The sequence below is a fragment of the Mustela erminea genome, chromosome 4, assembly GCF_009829155.1.
Source record: "Mustela erminea isolate mMusErm1 chromosome 4, mMusErm1.Pri, whole genome shotgun sequence".
NCBI classification, from domain to species: Eukaryota; Metazoa; Chordata; class Mammalia; order Carnivora; family Mustelidae; genus Mustela; species Mustela erminea.
Genome location: NC_045617.1, coordinates 122,697,738 through 122,721,459, shown reverse-complemented (window position 1 = coordinate 122,721,459; position 23,722 = coordinate 122,697,738). Strand labels below are relative to the sequence as shown.

General features: G+C 45.2%; 1 long non-coding RNA gene and 1 pseudogene across 1 annotated transcript; both read right to left on the bottom strand.

The window, feature by feature from the left end:
- The window catches only part of LOC116587519, a 592,489-nt pseudogene that overhangs the window by 158,223 nt on the left and 410,544 nt on the right, over window positions 1-23,722 (bottom strand).
- LOC116587560 lies at window positions 9,065-9,752 on the bottom strand. The gene is made up of 3 exons (XR_004284521.1): window positions 9,685-9,752; window positions 9,386-9,484; window positions 9,065-9,153 (listed from the first exon to the last, which is right to left on the bottom strand). It is a non-coding gene; the product is annotated as an uncharacterized LOC116587560 (long non-coding RNA).

The window sequence follows — 23,722 nt, the reverse complement described above, 5'->3', positions numbered from 1 at the left end:
TCTTCATTATGATTTCCTCTCTGTTCACCATTTAATGACAAGATTTTCTCACATTCATTCAGTCCATATTTATTCAGTCCTTTGAGCATATTTCCTGAAGCTTCGTGCTGATTCCCCCAACATCTGGGCACACTGGGAATAAGTTTCTCTTGACTTCCTCATTTGAGTCACACATTTGTTTTTTTTTTTTTTTTTTTTTTTTTTTTGTATGTTTGAGAGTATGTTCCTTAAAAGTGGACTTGAGCTTTGTATTTTAGCAAATCTGGAATCTATTTTATTTTTTTGAATTTTGCTTGTATCCTAGAAGTGTGTCACCTGCGTGGACTCCACTATGACTTGACCCCCTGAAGAGCTGACAGCTATTGTCTGTGCCCGTCTCAGCTGCTTGAGTGACCTGCCCTCCATCCAGGTGACTTGTGTGGTTTGTACTCAGACTTTGGTGCTCATCTTCTCTGTGCTCGCCTTGTTCCTGAGATTTCCCCTAAACTTCCAAATACCTTGTCTGCGACAATTCTGACCTTTGATATGTTAATCCAGTATGATTTTATTTTTTTTAGTAAGCTCTACACGATCATGAGGCTCGAACTGATGACCCCAGAACAAGAGTAGCGTGTTCTGCCAACAGAGTGAGGTACCTTTCGGCCAGGACGATTGTGTCTTTAAAGCTAGACCTCACTCTGGTTCTTTTGTTTTTTGTTTTTTTCAGCAGTGTCTCCTGATTGTCTCCCAGCCCTGCAGAGTGTAGTGATCATGCAGGGATTTTGACTCAGCTTGTGTTCAGATTTCACATTTCAACCCTCTGTTGCTGCCTCATTTTCCAATTTAAGCCTTTAAATATCTAGCTTTTTGGCACTGTGACTGCTGTCATCTGCTCCCTTCAGCCATGGGGGCTGCAATTACGCTGGGGGAGGGGGGAACATGCACAGGGAGGAAGGCTACAAACTTGCAGTTCATGCCCATCCTAGTGGTAGTTATTCAAGATTAAAGTTCTCTCATGTTTCTCATTTACTTCATTTACTTTTCAGTGACTTCAAATATTTTTTTATTTATTTACTTAGTTTTTAAGTAGGTATCATGCCCAGGGAGGACCCCAGTGTGGGCTTTGAACTCACGACTCTAGATCAAGACATGGACTGAGGTCAAGAGTCTGACATTTAGCTGATGGAGCCGCCCAGGCATTCCTCAAATATTTATTTTTTAATTTTTTCCCCCTAGTTTTCATAATTGTTTTCTGGGGAAGAACTGAGTCAAGCCCTTCCTCCTGCCATTACCAGAAGTCGTACTTGAGAGAGGATTTGGGTAAAGAGGTCACAGCCCGTGATGTGATCTTGTGAGATCAGTGAGGGTTCAGGCACTTGGGATTCTGTATTCAGGTTTCTCCATGGTGGCCTGGGATCTGGGCTCACAACTGACCTGACAGGACCCACAATGACAAAGAAGGACTCACCCACCCCACTCCCATCTGACTGCTTTTTACTGTGGAAACAATACGTACCACACGTGAGAATTTTCTTACATTATCTGCACCAAGTCCTCAGAGAAGTTAAATGTCATTATTACACATTTTATTTATCAGTTTTCATACACAAGATTAGAATTTGCTATGTATATTCACTTAATGTAAAATGTGAAAAGAAACCAGCTCAAATTGTAATACGATAATTTTAAAAAGTATTTAAATTTTGGGTATACTTGACACATAATGTTCCATTAGTCTTAGGCTTACAAAGTAATGATGTAACAAGTTGGCACGTCACACTCTATTCCTCACAACTGTAGCTCCCATCTGCCCGATGCAGCCCTATGATAGTATCATCCACTGTCTTCCTCGTGCTGTGCCTTTTATTCTCATCACATATTCATTCTGGAAATGGAAGCCTGTGTCTCCACTGTTGCTTCCCCATGTCCCCAGCCTTTACCCCTTCCCTTCTGGCGATGGTCTCAGATGATCATTTACTGGATGAGTAATACCTGTGAACAAGAGAATCCTGTGAATAGAAAATGCACTGTGTAGATATTCAAAGTGACTTATTTGAGTTAACACTTTACTATATCATCCTGAAATCACGGACTATAGAGACTTCTGCAGGACCAAGTGAGAACATCCAGAAATCTCTCTAGAACTTTGTCTGAGGCCGGGAACTTCTGTCCCACCATGTAACGGTTTCCCAGCTTCTCAGAGCCCCAGTGACGACACCTGATGTAGTGAACTCCTCACATCAACAAAACCCTCATTTTTTAAAAAAGATTTTATTTATGTATTTAACAGAGATCACAAGTAGGCAGAGAGGCAGGCAGAGAGAGAGGAGGAAGCAAGCTCTCCACTGAGCAGAGAGCCCGATGCGGGGCTCGATCCCAGGACCCTGAGATCATGACCTGAGCCGAAGGCAGAGGCTTTAACCCACTGAGCCACCCAGGCACCCCCAAATCCTTCATTTTTACACATCTTAAATTGAGCCTCCAAGCAAGTGATTAGAACACATTTTTGTGACATACTTGAAACAACACGGGTAAGGATTTATTGCCAGACTGATAACTTTTCCCCACATGAGTCTCATTCTGGTAGACACAGGGTGGCAACCAGCAGAAGCAGTGACAGAGCCTGTAGGGACACGCGTGGCTCCTGGTCTGGTCACAGCCTCGGTCACCACATATGATGCTCGGCTTCACGGCTCAGAGGACAGAGCGAGCTTCCGATGACACTGTTTCCATGTTTGCCACTGTTACCACCCATCAGTACTATTATAGAAAGTTCTACTGTTCCCAGGACGTTCCTGTGTGCAGCTCATTTATAATGTTCTTCAAAAGTTCATTAAAAAAAAAAAAAAGATTTTATTTACTTGACAGAGAGAGAACCCAAGCAGGAGGAGCAGCAGGCAGAGGCAGAGGGAGAAGCATACTCCCTGCTGAGCACAGAGCCTGATGCGATGCGATGTGGGGATCTATCCCTGGACCCTGGGATCATGACCTGAGCCAAAAGCAGACGCTTAAGGAACTGGGCCACCCAGGTGTCCCTCAACTGTTCTTTTTGACGATGGACGATGATTTCCGTTGCGTCCCGAGCGCGGACAGCATGTGCTCACACGTTCAGCTCTCACACAGCTTTGGGGCGTGATCTGCATGTCCTCTGTACACAGCTGGCAAGAGCAAGACACCAGTGAGTTTTGACAATGTAGCAGGGGCTTTATTTTTAAATTTATTTTGACAGAGAGAGATCACAAGTAGGCAGAGAGGCAGGCAGAGAGAGAAGGGGATGCAGGCTTCCAGCCGAGCAGAGAACCTGATGTGGGGCTCGATCCCAGAACCCTGAGACCATGACCTGAGCTGAAGGCAGAGGCTTTAACCCACTGAGCCACCCAGGCGCTCCAAGATTTTTTTTTTTAAATTGTAAAAATACCAAATAGTGTCTCCTCTGCAGGCAATCATACACAATCTCTGTATTCTATGGGAGCACCATGAGTGTGGGATTGGAATATGACTGTCACAGCGGGCGGGAGACAGGGAATGATGTTGTGTCGTTATCTCCCACTGTGTTATGTTGTGTGCCTTGTCTCTCCTGTCATACAACACACGTTTGTACACACACACACACACACACACACACACACACACACACAGATACATACGCATTCCCCACATGTGCACTAGGTTCTCAGTGAAAGCTGGAACCTCCTCCAAACCACACCACCCTTCCTCCCTCAGGACAGGGCTCTCTGCAGTATTCCCCCTCAGTGGGGTCGGAGCTGTTCCAGGAGGCCCTGCATTTCCTGCCTTGGGCTCCACAGACAGGCCAACTTCCTCTGCCATGACCTGAGGAGAGGAAGACTGAGTCTGGAGTCCTGTGGTGCATGCAGGAGCCAAGTTCTTCAGACGACGAGACCAAGATCTTCACGAGGCAGATGAAGAGTAACCCCCAAACCTGAGAAATGTGCAGTGATACTACTGCCAAACCCCAGGGCTCAGTCTGGACAAAAAGCAGAGATGACAGGGACGCCTGGGTGGCTCAGTGGGTTAAGCCTCTGCCTCTCTGTCAAATAAATAAAATCTTTTTTTTTTTTTTTTTTTAAATGAAGCCTCTGCCAGAGTCCAGCTCTCTGCTCAGCGGGGAGCCTACTTCCCCCCATCACCCCCCACCGCATGCCTTTCTGCCTACTTGTGATCTCTGTCAAATAAATACAATCTTAAAAAAAAAAAGCAATCTTAAAAAAAAAATCTTAAACAAACAAACAAACAAACAAAAAAACAGCAGCTCTGGGCCTGGGAGAAAGCAGAGGGAGCCATGCACGCCCCTCAACCCAGGGACATGAGACCCTCTTGTCAGGTGTTCTCCCCTCCCCCATATCAGGCTGGAGCAGGCGGGTGCACACAAGCTGTCAATGAGAGTGAAGGACAGTCTGCTAATGGGGGCCAGTTATTTGTGTTATTAAGTGGCTAACTAACCAGAATCAGTAGGTCATGGATTAGGTTTAGGTTTCTGTAGGGGAGGAAGCAGAAGGTATAAGCTAGTGTTTGTCCTCACAGAGCTTACAGTGAGGATGCGGGAGGCGCCCACACTTCTGAGAGCACGTGACTGAACATGTGAGGCAGACTGAGAGCTACTGAAGACAGACGCCTCCTTAGATGTCACACGAGAAGCAGAGACACAGTTTCCTGGGTTCATAGGCCAGACCTCCAGTGATAAGGGGGAGGTTCATGAATGAGCTGGAACTCTGTGTAGACCCTGATGTGTGCATTGATGGGGGGTGAGGTTCCAAGCAGTCAGTAGTCGGGCTGGGCAAGGTGTGGGTGACATTGGACACAGGGAGGTCAGGACATAGGTGTTGTTAATAATTTCTAGTTAAGGTCTTGAGGGTTTAACACATGAAACAGTTGGTGAAGGACCTTGTCTGTGGGATCCAGGCATAAAACTGTAAGAGGCACAATTAGGGCTCAGACTTTCCAGTACAAAAGAGTGAATTTCAGACCTGTACCCCTGGGGATAAAAATATATGTTTATAAAAAATAAAAAATTAAAAAAAAAATTAAAAAAAAAAAGAGTGAATTTCACAGTTTGCCAGATGGTTCTGTTTCAGGCCCCAACAGAGTCTTGCCTTCTCAGGGCTCACAGAATCAGAGGAGAGAGACGATATGCAGTGAGGTTTGATACAGTGTGTAAGGATGGGACCAGGATCTTTCCAGAACTTTTTTAGGATCTGGGAACAAAACCTAGGAAGAGGTGCTTCTATGACTCCCATTACTCAGGCCATTACAGAGGTATTAAGAGCTATGCAGGAGAAGGAAGACCAAGTACATCCTTCTTACTGTGTCACAATAGCACAGCTTAGACAGGTCATGTTCCCTATGGAGAACCTGGTGGGGCTGGGGCACAGGGACAAATGCTGAGGGGCTCCAGAGGCATGCTCTGCCCTGACTGACACTGCCTGGTCCTGGGATGGAGGTGGGCAAGCCCCCCACTCTGCAGGTCACCATGGCTGGGAGCTCCAGGAGGACAACAGGACCCTAGGGCAGTGACAGGATGACTAGGACAATGACAGACTGAGTTTCAACATAGAGCCTCTACCATCCATGGTAGTCTCATCATTGCCACTACTCCAGCAGAGATAGGAGGCCAGTGGGCCCTTCATGGAGGGACGAGATGGACTTCAGAAACTGCGTTTCCTGTCACTGCAGAGACACTTGGAATTTGGGACAAGAACATGAGCCGCACTGGTAAGGACTCCCCACAGCCCAGTCCTGCAGCTTTCCCCAGCCCAGCCTGGGGCTGCCCTCTCTCCAGAGTTACTCACACACAGAGGTGGAGGACATCTAGTGTGGGATGGGGGGGCCATGCGCTGAGGACAGCGGCCCATCCTGAGTCCCCTGGGCAGTGCCATGACACACACTCTTCTTAGGCCCACGCTGGGGAACATTCTCTTGGGAGAGCACAGGATTAGCTCTGAGGCTCATGGAGGTTTCTCCCTCTTCAGTCTCTTTCCCACCAGAGACATAGTAGCTGTGAGGACCTATCAATACTGAGCTAGAGATACAGAGTTAGAGACTTCATAAGCAAGTGGAGAGTCTCTGAAAAGGCTCTTCTCTTGGAGGAAAATGTCAGAAGCAGTTCCCACCCCCTTCTCTTGGGCCCAGACCTGGCTAGTGCTGGCTCCTTTTGCCCCCGATAGGGAACACTCCCTGCCTCGCCCTGGCAGGCAGCCAGAGCCTCAGCAAGTATCACATCTTGGTCTGTGGAGTCGATGCTTTTCTAGAAGGCCTTGCCTTAGTGCTCCCTGTTTGCTCTTCCACAGAGCCTCCCAGAACACACATGACCCACCCCCAATCCCCTGACTGTGGGGTCACCCTGAGGGGCTGTGCATCCTGGGCTCCTACCCTGCAGAGATGACCCTGATCTGGCTGTGGGCTGGGGAGCACCAGACCTGGGACAAAGAGGTTGTGGAGAAAAGGCAGAAGGGGATGGAACTATCCAGAAGTGGGTGGCCATTGTGCTGCCTTCTGGAGATGAAGAGAGATACATGTGCTGTGTGCAGCATGAGGGGCTGACTGAGTCCATCACCATGAGTCATGAGGGAGGTGAAATGAGCAGTGGAGCCCAATATCAGGGACCCAGGAGCCTTCTAGAGACTCTTAGCAGAGTCAGGGCACAGGGTCACCCCTCACTTTTCCTTTTCTCCTCGGATCCATTTGCCCAGCCCACCATGCTCCTCAAGGGTGCATTTGCTTGTTACATTTCTTTGACACTCTGGTCTTCAGGGTTTTTAAGCAGGAATTTATTTTATTATTATTATTATTTTAAATTTTATTTATTTCTATGAAAGAGACAGAGAGAGCAGGAGTAAGGGAGAGGGGCAGATGGAGAGGGAGAAGCAGTCTCCCCCTCCAACCCCTCTCCCATTCAGGGCCATTCAGGAGCCTGGGACCATGACCTAAGCCGAAGGCAGATGCTTGACTGACTGAGGCACCCAGACACCCCTTAGCAGGAGTTTAGATTGTTGGAACTATAGTTGCTAGAGTTGTGCTCTAGAACAATAAGAACTCAGGTGGGGAGGAGGTGATCTAGTTTCCTCATTTTGATCTATACCTGTCTCACCCCAAGAGTTCACCTGAAGCTCCTGATCCTGTTAATTCTGAAGGAGATATGAAGACTTCCTGCTGTGCACCAAAGCCTGAGGGAGACCGCTGGCTGGTGGGAGACTAGGCTAAGAGAAGGTGAGAGGCTGGAGACCAGCTGGACCCCCAGAGCCTCAGTGCCACCTGGGGCAATGCATGCAGTTGCCTCTGGAATCCAGGATCTCGATCTAAGGTCACATCTCCTGCTCCTGTAGGTAGGTTCCAGAAGCAGGCATGCAGGAGATCCAGAGAGTGCCAGAGTTCCTAGGGAGGGGGGGGTCTCTTTCTGGCAGAACAGAAATTCTCAGGGCCTCCTCCTTCATAATCCTCCATTTTTTTAATGATGAAGTGGGATAAACTCAGACCCCAATTGAATTGGCAAATATGAAGGGAGTGTGTTATGTGGTTGTATGTCTGTCTGGAGGAGTTCACAGTCCTTTAGAAATGTGTATAGGTATTTGTGTGTGGAGATTTGTACATATGTGTGTGAGTGCATACAATCGTGTATAGGTGTTTATTGTATATGTGTGCCTCTGGGTGTGATGAGGGAGCAGGAGGCTGGCTGAGGACAAAGCAAAAGCTGGCAGCTTGCACCTCCTCTCCACCTGCTCCCCTCAGTAATATGTGTCACATTCCTCAGGCACCCCCTGACTGCCCTAAAAGAAAAACAAATAGTTAACTTTGCAGAGATCACAATCCTGCAAGGTAGGAGTCTCCCTTGGTTTACAAATGTCCTTGAGATTTACAACAAAGAAGTTACCTTATCAATAGCCCAATTTCCAGAGGCACATAACTCAGTTCCTCAAGCCCTAATGTCACCCTCCCCTCCATAAACAAAACTGAAGGAGGCTGAGGTAGAAGGAAAAGTAAATAAAGTTAAATTTCTTTTAAACCTAAATCTCACTAACAAGGACGCCTGATAGCAGGAATGTAACATTCCACCAGGAGACTCCCAATAGTCTTTATGTTACTGCCTCATTAGAGGGAAAGCGGCCTTGGCTTGATAGTAACCAGGCCTTCAATATCCTGACAGTCTTCTTTACCCCAATAGCCCTTCTAAACACCCCTTTGTCCTCACGTACCCAACTCCTGTGTATATAATCAGCGACTCCTCACATCCCCGGGGCAGCATCTCCGTCTGCCCACGGGTCCTGTCCCTGTGCTCTAATAAACCACCTTTTTGCACCAAAGACGTCTTAAGCATTCTTTCTTAGCTGTCGGTTCTGAACCTCACCTAGGTTCAAGAACTTCATCAGGTGTGTATGTATGTGTGCGCGCTGATATGCGCTGCTCTGAGAATTTGTCACCCTTGCATACAGCCTAGCCAGTTCATGGTTGCCCCACCCCCACCCCATGGGTTATAGCACAGAACAGCTCTCCATTTGTGGCAGGTGAGTGAGAGGGGCTGGGCGGGGGGAGGTGATGAGTGAGGGGGTGAACTGGTACATGTAAGGAACTATTTAGAAACTGTCCCTGCTCCCTTTCCCCCAGGGGTTTTACTTGGAGACAAGTCCCGGGAACCAGCTTCAGGTAACAAAGCCCAGATACAAAGGTGGGTCAGGTCAGGTGGAGACATTGATCAGTGGGGGGGGGGGGGCAGGGGATGCATACTGTCTCCCTGGTTACCAAGGAGTATGGGCCCTGCCCTTTGGGCGCCAATCCCAATCAAGGTGTAATAGGCTGATTCAAATGTCTACTAGGGTAAATTGTAACTCAATTGGTCACCTAGCATCACTGTGGAGTTTCCTGTGTGTGTTACAATCTCATTGGTCACCTGTGCGTGGCCAGGCCCAATCGCATGGCCTTTGCCCTTAAAAGCTAGTCTGTGAAACAGAGAAGGGTCGCCCTCTCTTGTAAGAGGTGCAGCCCCGAATGTTTGGTTAAATTCTTGATGCTTGGTGTGAAATAAAGCTTTGCTTGACCTTCGCTTTGTATCAGTCTCACTCCTTTAATCACGGACCCATTATGGGAGCATAACAGTACGTGTCATGGTAGGAGGAAGAGAACAGGAGCTACGTTGGTGGGACTCTCTTCCTCCCCAGGGTTCTGCTTGAGAAAAGCATCAGACACTGTGTTAAGGATGTACGTGAATTGAATTGTTTAAAGTTTCATAATAATGTTGTGAGAGGGGGAAAGCTATCATCTCCATTTTAGGCAAGGAAATCAAGGTCACTCAGAGGTTAAGTGACTCAATTGGCTGAGCCATGATTCTAACAGAACAGTCAGGAGCTGAGCCCAAGTACCCACTATTTTGTTTCATTTTGTGTTTGGCCTCTGACACTGTTTACCCTCTCATTAACGGTCACCACCTTCTGTGTCTCTGACAGCTTCTCCTTCTCCAGCACTGAGTCTTGTCAGTTGTATGCATTTTTCACCATCCCTGAAGGGGAGACCATGGGGTTTGAGGGAACGGGAGAGCTGGTTGTACGTTGGCTGATGGAATGTGTTTGCTGGAGGTGGAGGGGAGGCAGGTCACATCTGGGCTGTAGGGAATCAGTGGAGTCTGCATGTGGGTGTGAGGTGGGCTGTCCAGCATGCAGAAGTGGGGAGACCAGCCATGGGTGGGCAGAGTTCACTTACTGTTTGTTCACAGTCTGAAAGCACAGCCTGAGTGAGCCTGAGAGACACTGGGGTGAGCACTCATGACCTTGCAATTCTGCTGCCCCTGAGTCCTCTTCTTCCAACTGACTTCCTGCTGAGGCCTGCTCTCCAATGTGAGAGGTGAGGGCAAGTCTAGCCTTACCCCTGCTCATGGCACTTCCTCCCACCCTGCCTACAGCTCCCTCCTGGGGTTTGACATGAACTCGACATTCATCTTGTGAAGAGAAAGCAGGATGTGCTTCACAATTTCATGGGAGCACATGGTCCCTCAGATTAGAAACAGCCTCATTCACCAGCCTCCCAGGAGGCTACTTTTGTCTGTGTTGCTACATTCCAGCCATTATGGTGACACAGAATGAGGTAGTAGGTGTTACTGTAAAAGGAAGGAAAAAGGAAGGAAACTTCCTTCTTTTCTGCTTTCCCTGCCCTCTCTTCTCACCTTTGTAGCCACGGGGCTGCCCTGGGGTGTGCATGGACTCATCAGCTGTTACATTTGGGGGCCTGTGTTTCTTCTCTTCCCTTCCTGTACTTTTTACAGAATTCCCCTGTTGACTGCAGCCAGGATGAGAATCCCTGCTGGTGATCCTTCCTCCTCCTCCTCTCTGAGGGCAGTGGCTGTGGGGGTTGAGATTTATGGGGGTTGAGAAACCCGTCAGAGAAAAAAGGAATGCAGGGTCTTTTGTCATGAGGTTCCACCAGAAATCTGCACTTATCCAGGCTGGCTTGGACGGCCCACCTTGAGACTGTGGACCCCAGGCCCCTCATATCTTGTGTCCTGGTGATTCTAGATACTCACTGCATGACTTGACTTTATTCTGTGTGTCACCAGCAAGTCATTATGTCCTGCTTCTGTTCCCAAAGTGGGTATTTATTACACAAGGGCATGAATACCGGAGAATGGAAACACTGGAGCCATAGTGGTATCTGCCTACAGCAGGGGTGACTTTGGGAACCACTTGAATGCGTGGCCTCTCACAGGCCTGTGGCTAGGAATGCAGAGACCAGGCCAAAAGAAGAGTTCAAGTCCGAGGATGTTGGTGATCACTCCCCAGGAATCCAGATCAGAGTTAGGACATCACACACTGCTGCAGGGGGCCAGGGCCTGGGGCTCCACCATTCAGGTGACCAGATGCCAGACTCTGACTCAGGATGTGTGTGTGACACAGATGCTAGGACAGGACTATATGCATTTGGCACAGGTGGCGTGAGTGGCCGTTGTGTCATCCCGTTGCCAGGAGCAGCAGTGACAGCAGTCCTGGCCTCAGGGTGCAGTGGTGTGAGCAGTGGGACCTGTGCCCAGTACCACGGGCAGTGGTTCCTTTTTGGGCCTTGAACTGGGGTGCGATGGTGGATTCTGTTCCTACCTGTGCAGTCTTGGGCCTGTGGCCTGTGGCTTTCCCTGAAATGAAATGAGGCCAAATATTCTCCCTAACTAACTAACTATATATATGTACATAATACATTTATTCTCCCATAAATATATTTATTTATAATATATAAATATAACTTATATTTCATATTCCTTTAATCCTAAAATATATTTTATTTTATTATATATAACATTTATTTTATTACATGTAATTTACATTTTATTTATTATATTATATATATATAATTCTCCTTGACTATGCACATACACATATATATTTCCATATAAGTATTTATAGTTTCAATTAAAACAACTTATACCCTGTTGTTGAAAACAAGGAGTGAGAAATCCATGAAAGAATACTTTTAGAGAGCAGGGATTCAGAATTGTTTACCACTTTTATTGAGAAATAACTGACATAACATTTTATAAATTTAAGGTTACAACCTTTTGATTTGATATATTTATATGCTGCAAACTGGTTACCACTATAAGCATTAGCTAAGACCTGCATCCTGTCACAGTTGTTGGGGTGAGTGTGTGTGTGTGTTATTAGGACCATTTGAGACCTATTCTTTTAGAAAGCAGACGTTTTATTTATGTTGAGCTAATGACCACTTCCTCCACCTGCTACCTGGCTGTGCCCCACAGAAAATATGTATCTTCCGACATGCCTTGCATTTTTCTTCGTACAAAAAACCCAATAAATGTGTAAGACCCCTCCCCACAGTGAGGGTTCTCATCAATGACTTCAGTGCTTCCCTATCTGGTAGAGTCACAGGATTGCTTGTGGCTTTGGTACCAAATACTCAGGACCCTCCTCAGACCCACCATCTTAGAATGTTGGGCGTGGGCCCAGGAATCACTGACATGATAAGCCCTACAGGAAAGGCTGATGCACGGCCATGTGGGGATCCTGCTTCCTGTGCTTGCTACTCAGTGTGGGATCTGAAGACCAGCAGTAGCAGCACCAACCTTGATCAACTCAGCATCTCGTGCTCTACCCCAGACTGTCTAGATCTTCATAGTCCAGGAAATTCCTGTGCATACTGAAGGCTGGGCCTCCTTGGTCTGTGTGCCTTCTAGACGCAGAACCAGACTGTGCAGTGCGCTCTGGGTGTGAGCTCTGATCAGCCTGCTTAGCCCTGAGGAGTCCAGGGGTTGGTCCTGCTCCTTTTTCTTCTATGGCCCTCGACCCCTGGTGACCTCATTTCCGCTGAAGGCTCTAATCATCACATGTTATTACCTCCCAAATCTATTTCTCCAACTTTGATATGTCTCTAACCCTGCACTCTGTATCCATGTTTGCATTTCTTTCCTTTTTTCTAAAGATGTTATTTCTTTGTTGGAGAGAGAGAGTGCACAAGTAGGGGAAGAGGCAGGCAGAGGGAGAAGGAGTCTTGCCGCTGACCAAGGAGCCTGATGTGGGACTCAATTCCAGGACTCTGGAATCATGACTTGAGCAAAAAGCAGGGGCTTAACTGACTGAGCCACCTAGGTGTCCCCCTTTTCTTTAAAAAAAAAAAAAAGTTTATTTATTTGTTTATTTATTTAAGGAGAGAGCATGAGCAGGGAAAGGACAGAGGGAGAGGGAAAGAATCTCCAGCACACTCCACGCTGAGTGAGTAGTCTGTCACAAGGCTTGATATCAGGACCGTGAGATCATGACCTGAGCTGAAACCAAGACTCACATGCTCTGTGTACTGAGCCACCCATGAGCCCCCTCACTTGCATTTTTGGTAGACATCTTAGATTTAATATTCCTAAATTGGATGCTTGTCTTGCTGTTTCCCCAAATGTCCTGCTTCCAGAACCTTCCCCATATCCACGGAAGGCACTGCACATTTCTACCTGCAGTCTGAAATACTGGATGCCCTCCCTGATTCCTCCTTCTCACCACCCAGAATGAATCCATTAGTAAATCCTGTAAAGGATTTACTAAATTTACTTTAAATATCTCTAGCACCCAATCACTTCCTATTGTCTTGCCTCCTCATACCCATTTCCCACACCCCCCTCCTGGGACACTGCCCTGGTTGCTTTCCTTCTTGTTCTTGTTCTTGTGCTTCTTGTTCTTGTTCTTCTTCTTCTTTTTTAAAGAATTTATTTATTTATTTGAAAGAGAGAGCACAGAGCAAGAAAGCATGAGCAGGGGTGGGGAAGGGGCAGAGAGAGAAGGAGAAGCAGGCTCCCTTCTGAGCAGGGAGCCAGATCTAGGGCTAGACCCCAGGACCTCGAGATCATGACCTGAGCTGAAGGAAATGCTTAGCAAACTGAACCACCCAGGCCCCCGACACTGCACTGGTTTCCTACAGTTTCTCTACTGGTCGCTCTCCCTGCATCTCTCAATTCTGCACAGCAGCAAACAGGTGCTTCTAAAGCAAGTCCTACAGGTGGATCATCTGTTCAAAACCATCTCGTAACTCCACACCTCACTCAGAGAAAACTCAAAACCCTTCTCATATCCTCAGACCCCCATGATGAGACTGACCTCTGATCTCATGTCACCTGCTCTCTGCTCCAGCTGCAGTGACTTCCTCAGCCTGCCTTCAACACAGGACAGACTCCTGCCCTAGTGCATGTGCACTGGGTGTTCTCTGCCTGGAAAGAACTTACCCCAGACCTCCTCTTGCACAATTCCTTCATGTCCTTCAAGTCTCTCAAAGGTCACCTTCTCAGTGAAGCTCACACCACCCCAGTAAAGTAGCCATCTTCCCTGTCCCCACACAGTGCCCCTCACTACCAGCACATATGCCCCACCAGGCAGGCCCATTTTGTCTGTTTTCACTTCAGTGAGGTGTCCTAGATGCTACAATAGTGTTCCTGTGTCTGATGCTCAATTATCACTTGGAGAAATGATCCACAAAGAGCACCTCTCTCTTCTAGATGAGCCTCAGACTATCTAGTGGCAGCTGCCACTTTTCTCACCAGTGGTGGTCTCCTCCATGTCCCCACATACTCCTTCCCACACCATCCTTCCTAGGCTTATGGGTCATGTATTCCAGACAAATGTGGATTCAAATTAGACACTGCTTTATCATTCTATCAATTAAGAGTAGAACCAGAACAAGTATCACTAAAGCCAAGAGCAGGAGTTGGGGGGGAGGAGACAGGTGAGCAGAGAAGAAAGAAACTAAGCAAAATTTAGTAAGAATGAGAAACTCTCAGATCCTGTCCCTAACTCCAGGATCTGCTTTCTAAAGAGATGGGGGGGGGGTGGTGGAAAGAATAATCCAGAACAGTCCTAGAAGGAGAAGTGATAGATGGCTCTGAAAACTCACCGTTCACTTTCACAGAGACTTCTGTGTGCAGGGGCTCACTGGGTCTTGTGGGGACAATGAGAAGCCAAATGACATTTGCAGCTGTCCCAGACTGGGGACACCAGAGGAACATGAGACCAGAACTCGTACAGGAGAAGAAGAACTGGCCTAAGTCTCCAAAGAAAAAAGAAAAGAAGGAGGAGGAGGAGAAGAAGAAGAGGAGGAAGAAGAAGAAGAGGAGGAGGAGGAGGAAGAGGGAGGAGAAGGGGGAGGGGAGGGGAGGGGAAGAGAAGGGGGAAGGGGGGAGGAGGAGAAGGAGAAAAAGACAAGCAAAGCTTGGAGGCTGAGTCCTGACCCAGTTCATGTCTAGGCTGTCCCCCTCACAGGAAGCTCTTCTTGCATAAGGTCCTGGAAACAGGAGAGATCTGAGTCCCAGTGACCCCAGGGCCCGGTGGGACAAGGTTCCACCGAAAGGACAGGGATCAGGGAGCAGCGATGATGACCCAGCAGAGGCGTGACCATGTCAAAGCCCAGGATGCAGTGAGCACAGGCTGGGCACAGTCCCCTCCATGCAGGTTCCTCACAGCCTCTCCTCTTCCTCTTCCCCAGAGGAAGCCCAGCAAACATGAAAATCCTGGAAGGTTCTCAGTGCTTCTGTTGATTTCCTCTCTCACACTTTAGGAATCCTTTTTTTCAGTAACCCATCAACCCCTCCTGGCAGCCACGGAAGAAAACAAATTCAGCTGCAGCTCCATGGGACACGAAGCACAGACAGGAATGGAGAGGGCCCAGGTACCCCCTGCTAGAACCAGAGAGCAGATGCGGGAGAGAGGGCAGGTGAGAGCAGAGCAGTGGTGGGGGTGAAGGGGAAGGGAGGGAGGGGAAGCGGGGCGACGGAGTGGGGCTCCCTGCGGCCTGGACCGGGACACCGCGGTGTAGAAATACCTCAGGGAGTGGGAGCCTGCGGGCGCGGAGGGGCGGAGACACTGCCCAACTGTCCTCCCTGCACGGTTCGGGGCCCAGGTGGAGGCGGGCAGGATGGTTGGGGAGAGCAGGGCGGAGGTGGGGAGGGACCGGGGAGCACAGGCCTGGAGCCCGGCGGGGGCGGCTGGGGGTCTGGGGCGGGGGCGGTGGAGAGGCGCCTTTCCCGGGGATCCCACGTCCGTGCCCGGGGTCCCCTTTCTAAAACACTGCAGAGCCCTTTCTTCCCGGCCCCACACTCACTCGCCCAGGTCTATGTCACCGCCTCCCCATTGTCTGCTGCCAGGGCCCTTCTCCCAACAGGGGTCAGCGATCCTGCTGATGTGAGTCAGCTCAGGTCAGGTCTTCACTGAAAATGCTTCAGTGACTCTGTCTCACTCCTGGGAAACTTCTAGAATATAAGGCACATGAGCACAGGCTTTGGGCTATTTCAGTGAAATCTGTATCCACAGGATAGAAAACCATTCCTGAAACATAGTAGACACTAAATTAGTTGTTGTTGAGTGAAAGAATGAAATACTATTCTATCAGAACTTAATTCATTCCATAAAAATCACAACGGGGAATATACCAAAAATCAGAAAAGGTTTTCATTCATGCAACTAGTGTGCACAGTAGTTCATAAATTTATGTCAGGGGAAGAAGTGCTATGTGTCTATTTGTTGCACAGTGAGCCTGGGTATTCATTTTCTATTACTGCATAGCTAATTACTACAAACTTCATGGCTCAAAAGAACATCAATTTATTTGTTTGCTGTTTTTTAGACATAAACCCAGGCATAGTGGGCTTCAGACTGTCTTAGCTGGTCGAGTGTGTGACTCTTGATCCCAGGGTCATAAGTTTGAGTCCCAAGTTCATGTAGATATTACTTTAAAAAAAAAAAAAGGAAAAAGAAATTCAGGCATGGTGTAGATGGATTCTCTGTTCAGGATTTCACAAAGTTGTGTTCTCAACTTGAGGTGGGCTGCTCCTTCAAGTTCATACAGAGGTGTTGGCAGAATTCTGTTTCCTACAGTTATAAGACTGAGGTCCCCATTTCCTTGCCAGCTGGAATGGTCCTCATGCCCACAAGCATTTTAGCCATTCTGACCTCCATTTCCAAAGCCAACAATAGAGAAACCCTTCACATTGAACCCTATCACACTTTAAATTTTTTCCTTAGGAAGAATCCAGTCCTTTTAAAGACTCATTTGAGGGAGGAAGGCAAGATGGCAGAGGAGAAGGGGACCTTATTTAAACTGGTCCCTGAATTTAGCTGGCTATCTACAAACCATTTTGAACATCCATGAAATTAACCTGAGACGTTAGAATATATATCTGGATTTCTATAAGCAGAAAAGCACTTGCTTTTGGCAAGGTAGGAAGGGCAGAGTCATGAATCTGTGCGTGATAATGGAAGATAAACAGAAGGGGGAGGGAGCCACCATAAGCTGGTGCCTGGAAAGTGATATAACACCTGAGGGCAAAATTGGAGTCCTTGGAAATCTGTTCTAGTAAGAGACCTCCCCCCACCCTGGGAGGTTTTGGAAATGAAAAGGCAGATATCTAGGTAGAACACTGTGGTCTTAGGATACAGGGGCCACAGAGCAAAAGGGGATTTCTGAAATGGTGGAGACCCTGAGCACTGGGGCCAGGAAGTGGCCAGCAAGAGCCAGAAGGCATTCACAAATAGGATCCCCAGAAACCCATGAACCTAGAACCTAACTGGGTGGGTTGATAGCTGCTCTTTCCTTAAACATTCTGAAAAAAATCTGGAAACAGTGCCTGTGAAAGGGCAAAAACTTGCAGAACAATAGTGGCTGGGAAGGGGCTCCAGGGCAGAACCAGAAAAGACTCAGTAGCCTACAAACAACAACACACCCCCCCCCCCCCACCTCCGGCCAAACCCTGTGCCAGTGCTAGCCCACGGTTGCTGGTGGTTTGAAAGCACAAAGGACAGAGATACAATGGGGGCCTGAAAACACTTCTGAGAGAGTAGCTGTGGGTGTGCTCTGTGGGGGGGTACAGTTTTCAGTGGCACAAGCAGAAGTGGAGACTATTTGCCCTTGAGAGTTTATTAGAGAGGGCAGACTGAGATTTTTCTGCTCTGCACCAGAGGCTTGGCTGCTGCCATTTTTGCTCTGATCCCCTGAAGAAGTGCAGAAAACCCCCAGGGAAAAAAAGAGACTCAGAAAACCCGTTTCCACTGAGCCCATCCCCCAGACAGGGGCTGGGGCAAGGCTGGGTTACCCAAGAAATTGCAGGGCAGACCTGTCCCCCAGAAGACAGACTGGAAGAACAGGTGGATGACTGTAAAATCCCCACAAAAAGGGAAAATTATATATTGAGCTCCACATATGGCCTCTCAAATGTTTACTTTTCAGATATAATTTTCCTTTTCTCTTCTTTTCTTTCTTTTTTTCCCTCTCTATCTCATGCTGTTTTCCCCTGCTGTTTTTTTCCTTGAAACTTCTCATTTCAACTAGATATCTATTACACCAACTCATCTTTTCATAGATGCTTTTTAACTTGTATTTCTACACACCTATATTTTTTATAGATATATGTTTCTAGCCTGTTTTTCACTCTATTCAGTTTCACTTTTTTATATATACAAGTTTTATTTTCCTAGTTATTTGGGGATGTAGTGTCCTCTAACACAGAGACCAAAGTACACCCAGGAACAACGGAAACTCCCTGTTTTGTCCACACTGAGAGATAATAATCCCTCTTCCCCCCCTTTTTTCTTTATTTTCAAATATTTACATATTTTTGATAATATATATTTATACATGTTTAGAATTTTTTTCAATTTCTTAATTTTATTCTTTTGTTTCATTTTGGTTTTGATTTTCAGTGGTAACATCTGACCACCCAGGATTTTGCTAGGATGCAGCTGCTTTGGGTTGTGGTTGGTATTTTGGACTCTGTCCATTTGTTCAATCATCCATTAACAGAATGACTAGGAAGAACTCTCAATAAAGAAAAGAACCAGACACAATGTCCTCTGCCACAGAACTAATAGATATAGATATAAGCAAGATATCAAAGGCAGACTTCAGGATAGCAATCATGAAATCAATAGCTAGGCTTGAAAAAGGCATTATCGATAATAGAGAATCTCTAAGGGCAGAAATGAGATCTAATCAGGCTGAAATAAAAAATGCTTTGAATGAAATGCAATCTAAATGGAATATTCTAATAGCCAGGGTAAATGAGACAAAAGAATGAATTAGTGAGCTAGAAAATAAGCTGATAGAAAGGAGGAAAGTGAAGAAGAGAGGTATAGGCAGCTAGTGGCACATGAGATTAGACTTACAGAGATCAACAATGCCATGAAATACTCCAATGTCAGAATTATTTGGATCCCTGAGGGGGTGGAGGGAGAGAGAGGATTAGAAGGTATATTTGAGCAACTCTATAGCTGAGAACTTCCCTAATTTGGGGAAAGGAACAAACATTCAAGTCCAAGAAGCAGAGAGGACCCTTTCCAAAATTAATAAAAGTAGATCAACACATATACTAGTGAAGTATCTACTAGTATATATATACAAAATATACTAGTGAAGCTTGCAAATCTTAGAGCCCAGAAAGCTATCCTTAGAGCAGCTAGGGGAAAGAGACTCCTTATGTACAGAAAGAGGTACATCAGAATAAGATCAGACCTGTCCACAGAGACCTGGCAAACCAGAAAGGGTTATCAGGACATACTCAAAGTATTAAATGAAAAGAACATGCAGCCAAGAATACTTTACCCAGCAAGACTGCCATTCAGAGCAGATGGAGAGATAAAGAGCTTTCACAACAGGCAGAAACAGAAAGAATAGTGACTACCAAGCCAGCCCCACAAGAAATATTGAAGGGGATTTTGTAAACCAAGAGAAACCCCAAAAGTCACAAAGCCCAGAAAAACAAAAAACAGAAAACCTACAGAAACTGGGACTCTATAGACAATAAAATGACACTAAATTAATATCTTTCAATAGTTACTCTCAATGTGAGTGGACTGAATGCTCACATCAAGGGACACAGAGTGTCTGGTTGGATAAAAAAACAGGACCTATCCATATGCTGTCTATAAGAGACTCATTTTGAACCTAAAGACACATCCAGATTGAAGGTAAGGGGATGGAAAACCATGTACCATGCCAATGGACCTCAAAAGAAAGCTGGGGTAGCAATTCTTGTATCAGACAAATTAGAGTTTAAACCAAAGACTGTAGTAAGAGGTGTAGAGGGCCATTGTATCATACCTAAAGGGTCTATCAAACAAGAAGAGATAACAATTGTAAATATCTACACCCCCAACATGGGAGCAGCCAATTATATAATCCAGTTAATAAGCAAAATAAACATATAGACAGAAATACATTAGTAGTAGGAGACCTCAAACTCCACCACAGCAGTGGACAGATTATCTAATCAGAAGGTCAAGAAAGAAACAAGAGCTTTGGACCAGATGGACTTTGTAGATATACACATAACATTCCATCCTAAAACAACAGAATATTCATTCTTCTTGAATGCACATGGAACTTTCTTCAGAATAGACCACATACTGGGTTACAAATGAGGTCTCAATGGATACCAAAAGATTGAGATTATCCCCTGCATATTTTCAGAGCACAATGCTGTGAAACTGGAACTCAACCACAAGAAGAAATTTGGAAGGAACTCAAATACTTGGAAGTTAAAGAGCATCTTGCTAAAGAATGATTAGGTTAACCAGGAAATTAAAGGAGAATTTAAATAATTCATGGAAACTGGGACACCTGGGTAGCTCAGTTGGTTAATGTCTGCCTTTGGCTCAGGTCATGATCCCAGGGTCCTGGGATCAAGCCCCACATTGGGCTCCCTGCTTGGTGGGGAGACTACTTCTCCCTCTCCCTCTGATACTCCCTCTGCTTGTGCACGTTCTGTCACATAAATAAATAAAATATTTTTTAAAATTTAAAAAAAAAACAATTCATGGAAACTAATGAGAATGAAAACACATTAGTCCAAAACCTATGGCATACTGCAAAGGCAGTCCTAACAGAGAAATATATAGCCATCCAAGCCTTTCTCAAAAAACTAGAAAAATCCCAAAAGAACAAGCTAACCTTACACCTAAAAGATCTGGAGAAAGAATGGCAAATAAAGCCTAAACCAAGTAGGAGAAGAGAAATAAAAAAATTAGACAGGAATCAATGAAATAGAAACCAGAAAACAGTAGAACAGATCAGCAAAACTAGAAGTTCATTCTTTGAAAGAATTAATAAGATCAATAAACTGCTGGCCAGAGTTGTTGAAAAGAAAATGGAAAGGACTCAAATTAATAAAATCACGAATGAAAGGCCAGAGGTCATGACTAACACCAAGGAAATAGAAACAAGTATTAGAAATTATTACTATATGCCAACAAATTAAGCAATGTAGAAGAAATGGATGCATTCCTGGAAACTTATAAACTACCAAGATTGAAACAGGCAGAAATAGACAATCTGAATAGACCCATAACCAGAAAGGAAATTGAAATAATAAATAAGAGTCCAGAATTCCCCTGGCTTCCCAGGGGAATTCTATCTAACATTTAAAGAAGAAATAATACCTATTCTACTGAAACTGTTCCAAAAAATAGAAATGGGAGGAAAACTTCCAAACTCATTCTATGAGGCCAGCATTACCTTGACCCCCAAGCCAGACAAAGACCTCATCAATTCTCAAAGGAGAATTACAGACCAATATCCCTGATGAATACCAGTGCCAAAATACTCAATAAGACCCTAGCCAATAAGATCCAACAGCACATTAGAAGGATTGGTCACCACGACCAGGAGGGATTTATTCTTGGGTTTAACATCTGGAAATCCACCAGTGTGACAGACCACATTAATAAAAGAAAAGACAAGAATCATATGATCCTCTCAATCAATACAGAGAAAGCATTTGACAAAATATAGCATCCCTTCCTGATTAAAACTCTTCAAAGTACAGGATTAGAGGGACCATACCTAATATCATAAAAGCCATCTGTGAAACACCCATCATGAATATCATTCTCAATGGGGAAAAACTGAAAACTTTTCCCTTAAGGTCAGGAACATGACAGGGATTTCCACTCTCACCATTATTGTTCAAAATAATACTAGAAGTCCTAGCATCAGCAATCAGACAACAAAAAGAAATAAAAGGTATTCAAATTGGCAAAGAAGTCAAACTCTCTCTTTGCCGATGACATTCTTTATGTGGAAAACCCAAAAGACTCTACCCCCAAATTATTAGAACTCATACAGCAATTCAGCAATGTGGCAGGATACAAAATCAATGCACAGAAATCAGTTGCATTTCTATACACTAACAATGTGACTGAAGAAAGAGAAATTAAGGAATGGATTCCATTTGCAATAATACCAAAAACCATCGAATACCTTGGAATAAACCTAACCAAAGAGGTAAAGGATTTATACTCTAGAAACTACAGAACACCTATAAAGAAACTGAGAAGGACACAAAGAGATGGAAAACCATTCCATGCTCATGGATTGGAAGAATAAACATTATGAATATGTCTATGCTGCCCAGAGCAATCCACACTTTCAATGCAATCCCTTTCAAATTGCCACTGACATTCTTCACAGAGCTGGAACAAATAATCCTAAAATTTGTATGGAACCAGAAAAGACCACAAATCGCCAGGGGAATGCCGATAACGAAAACTGAAGGTGGGGGCATCACAATGCTTGACTTCAAGCTATATTACAAAGCAGTGACCATCAAGACAGCATGGTATTGGCACAAAAGCAGACACACAAATCAATGGAACAGAATAGAGAGTCCAGAAATGGACCCTCAACTCTATGGCCAACTAATAATCTTCAACAAATCAGGAAAGAATATCCAATGGAAAAAAGACAGTCTCTTCAATAAATAATCCTGGAGAAACTGGACAGCCACATTCAGAAGAATGAAATAATCTCTTACACCATACACAAAAATAAACTCAAAATGGATGAAAGACCTAAATGAAAGATAGGAATCCATCAAAATCCCAGAGGAGGACATAGTCAGGAACCTCTTTGACAAAAGCAAAAATGAACTTTTGGGACTTTATCAAGATAAAAAGCTTTTCCACAGCAAAGGAAACAGTCAACAAAACAAAGGCAATCCCCAGAATGGGAGAAGATATTTGCAAATGACATTTCAGATAAAGGGCTGATATCTAAGATCTATATAGATCTTTATAGATCTTGGATATCAATATATCCAATATATTTATATCAAGATTTAAAGAACTTATCAGACTCAATAACCCAAAAAGCAAATAATCCAGTCATGAAATGGGCAGAAAACATGAGCAGACAGTTCTCCAAAGAAAACATTCAAATAGCTAACAGACACATGAAAAAATGTTCAACATCTCTAACCATCAGGGAGATACAAATCAAAACCACAATGAGATAAATGAGATACCACCTTATACCAGCTAGAATGGCCAAAATTAACAAGATAGTTAAAAGAAATTGTTGGCAAGGTTGTGGAGAAAGGGGACCCACTTTCATTGTTGATGGGATTACAACCTGGTACAACCATTCTGAAAAACAGTATGGAGCTTCCTCAAGACTTTAAAAATAGAGCTACCCTATGATTCAGGAATTATACTACTAGGCATTTACCCCCAAAATACAGATGTAGTAAAAAGAAGGGGCACATGTACTCCAATGTTCATAGCAGCAATGTCCACAACAGCCAAACAATGGAAGGAACCAAGATGCCCTTCAACAGAGGAATGGATAAAAAAGATGTGGTACATAAATAGAATGGAGTATTAGTCATCAGAAAGGATGAATACTCACCATTTGCTTCAACATGGATGGAATTGGAGGAGATTATTCTAAGTGAAATAAGTTAAGCAGAAAAAGATGATTATCATATGGTTTCTCTCATATATAGAACATAAGGAATAGCATGCAGAACCACAGGAGAAGGGAGGGGAAACTGAGTGGGAAGAAATCAGAGAAGGAGACAAACCATGAGGGATTGTGGACTCCAGGAAACAGAGGTTTACAGAAGGGAGGTGGGTGGGAGTCTGGGGTGACTAGATGATGGGTATTAAGGAGGGCACATGTTGGGATGAGCATGGGGTTTTATACACAACTATTGAATCATTGGACACTACAACAAAAACTTATGATGTACCATGCTGGCTAACCGAACATAATTAAAAAAAAAACTAAAGGCAAAATTAATTAATTAACTAATTAATTAATTAAATCCTCACCTCATCAGGAGAATCTAAGACAGGGGAATCTCCCTGTCTTAAAGTCAGCTGATTTGAGACCTAACATATCTGCAAGGTCGCTGGCCAACAGCACCTACATCAGTGTTTGATTGAATACCTGGTGGAAGAGGTCCTTCACCCAATCTACCTTTCATGGAGTTCCCACC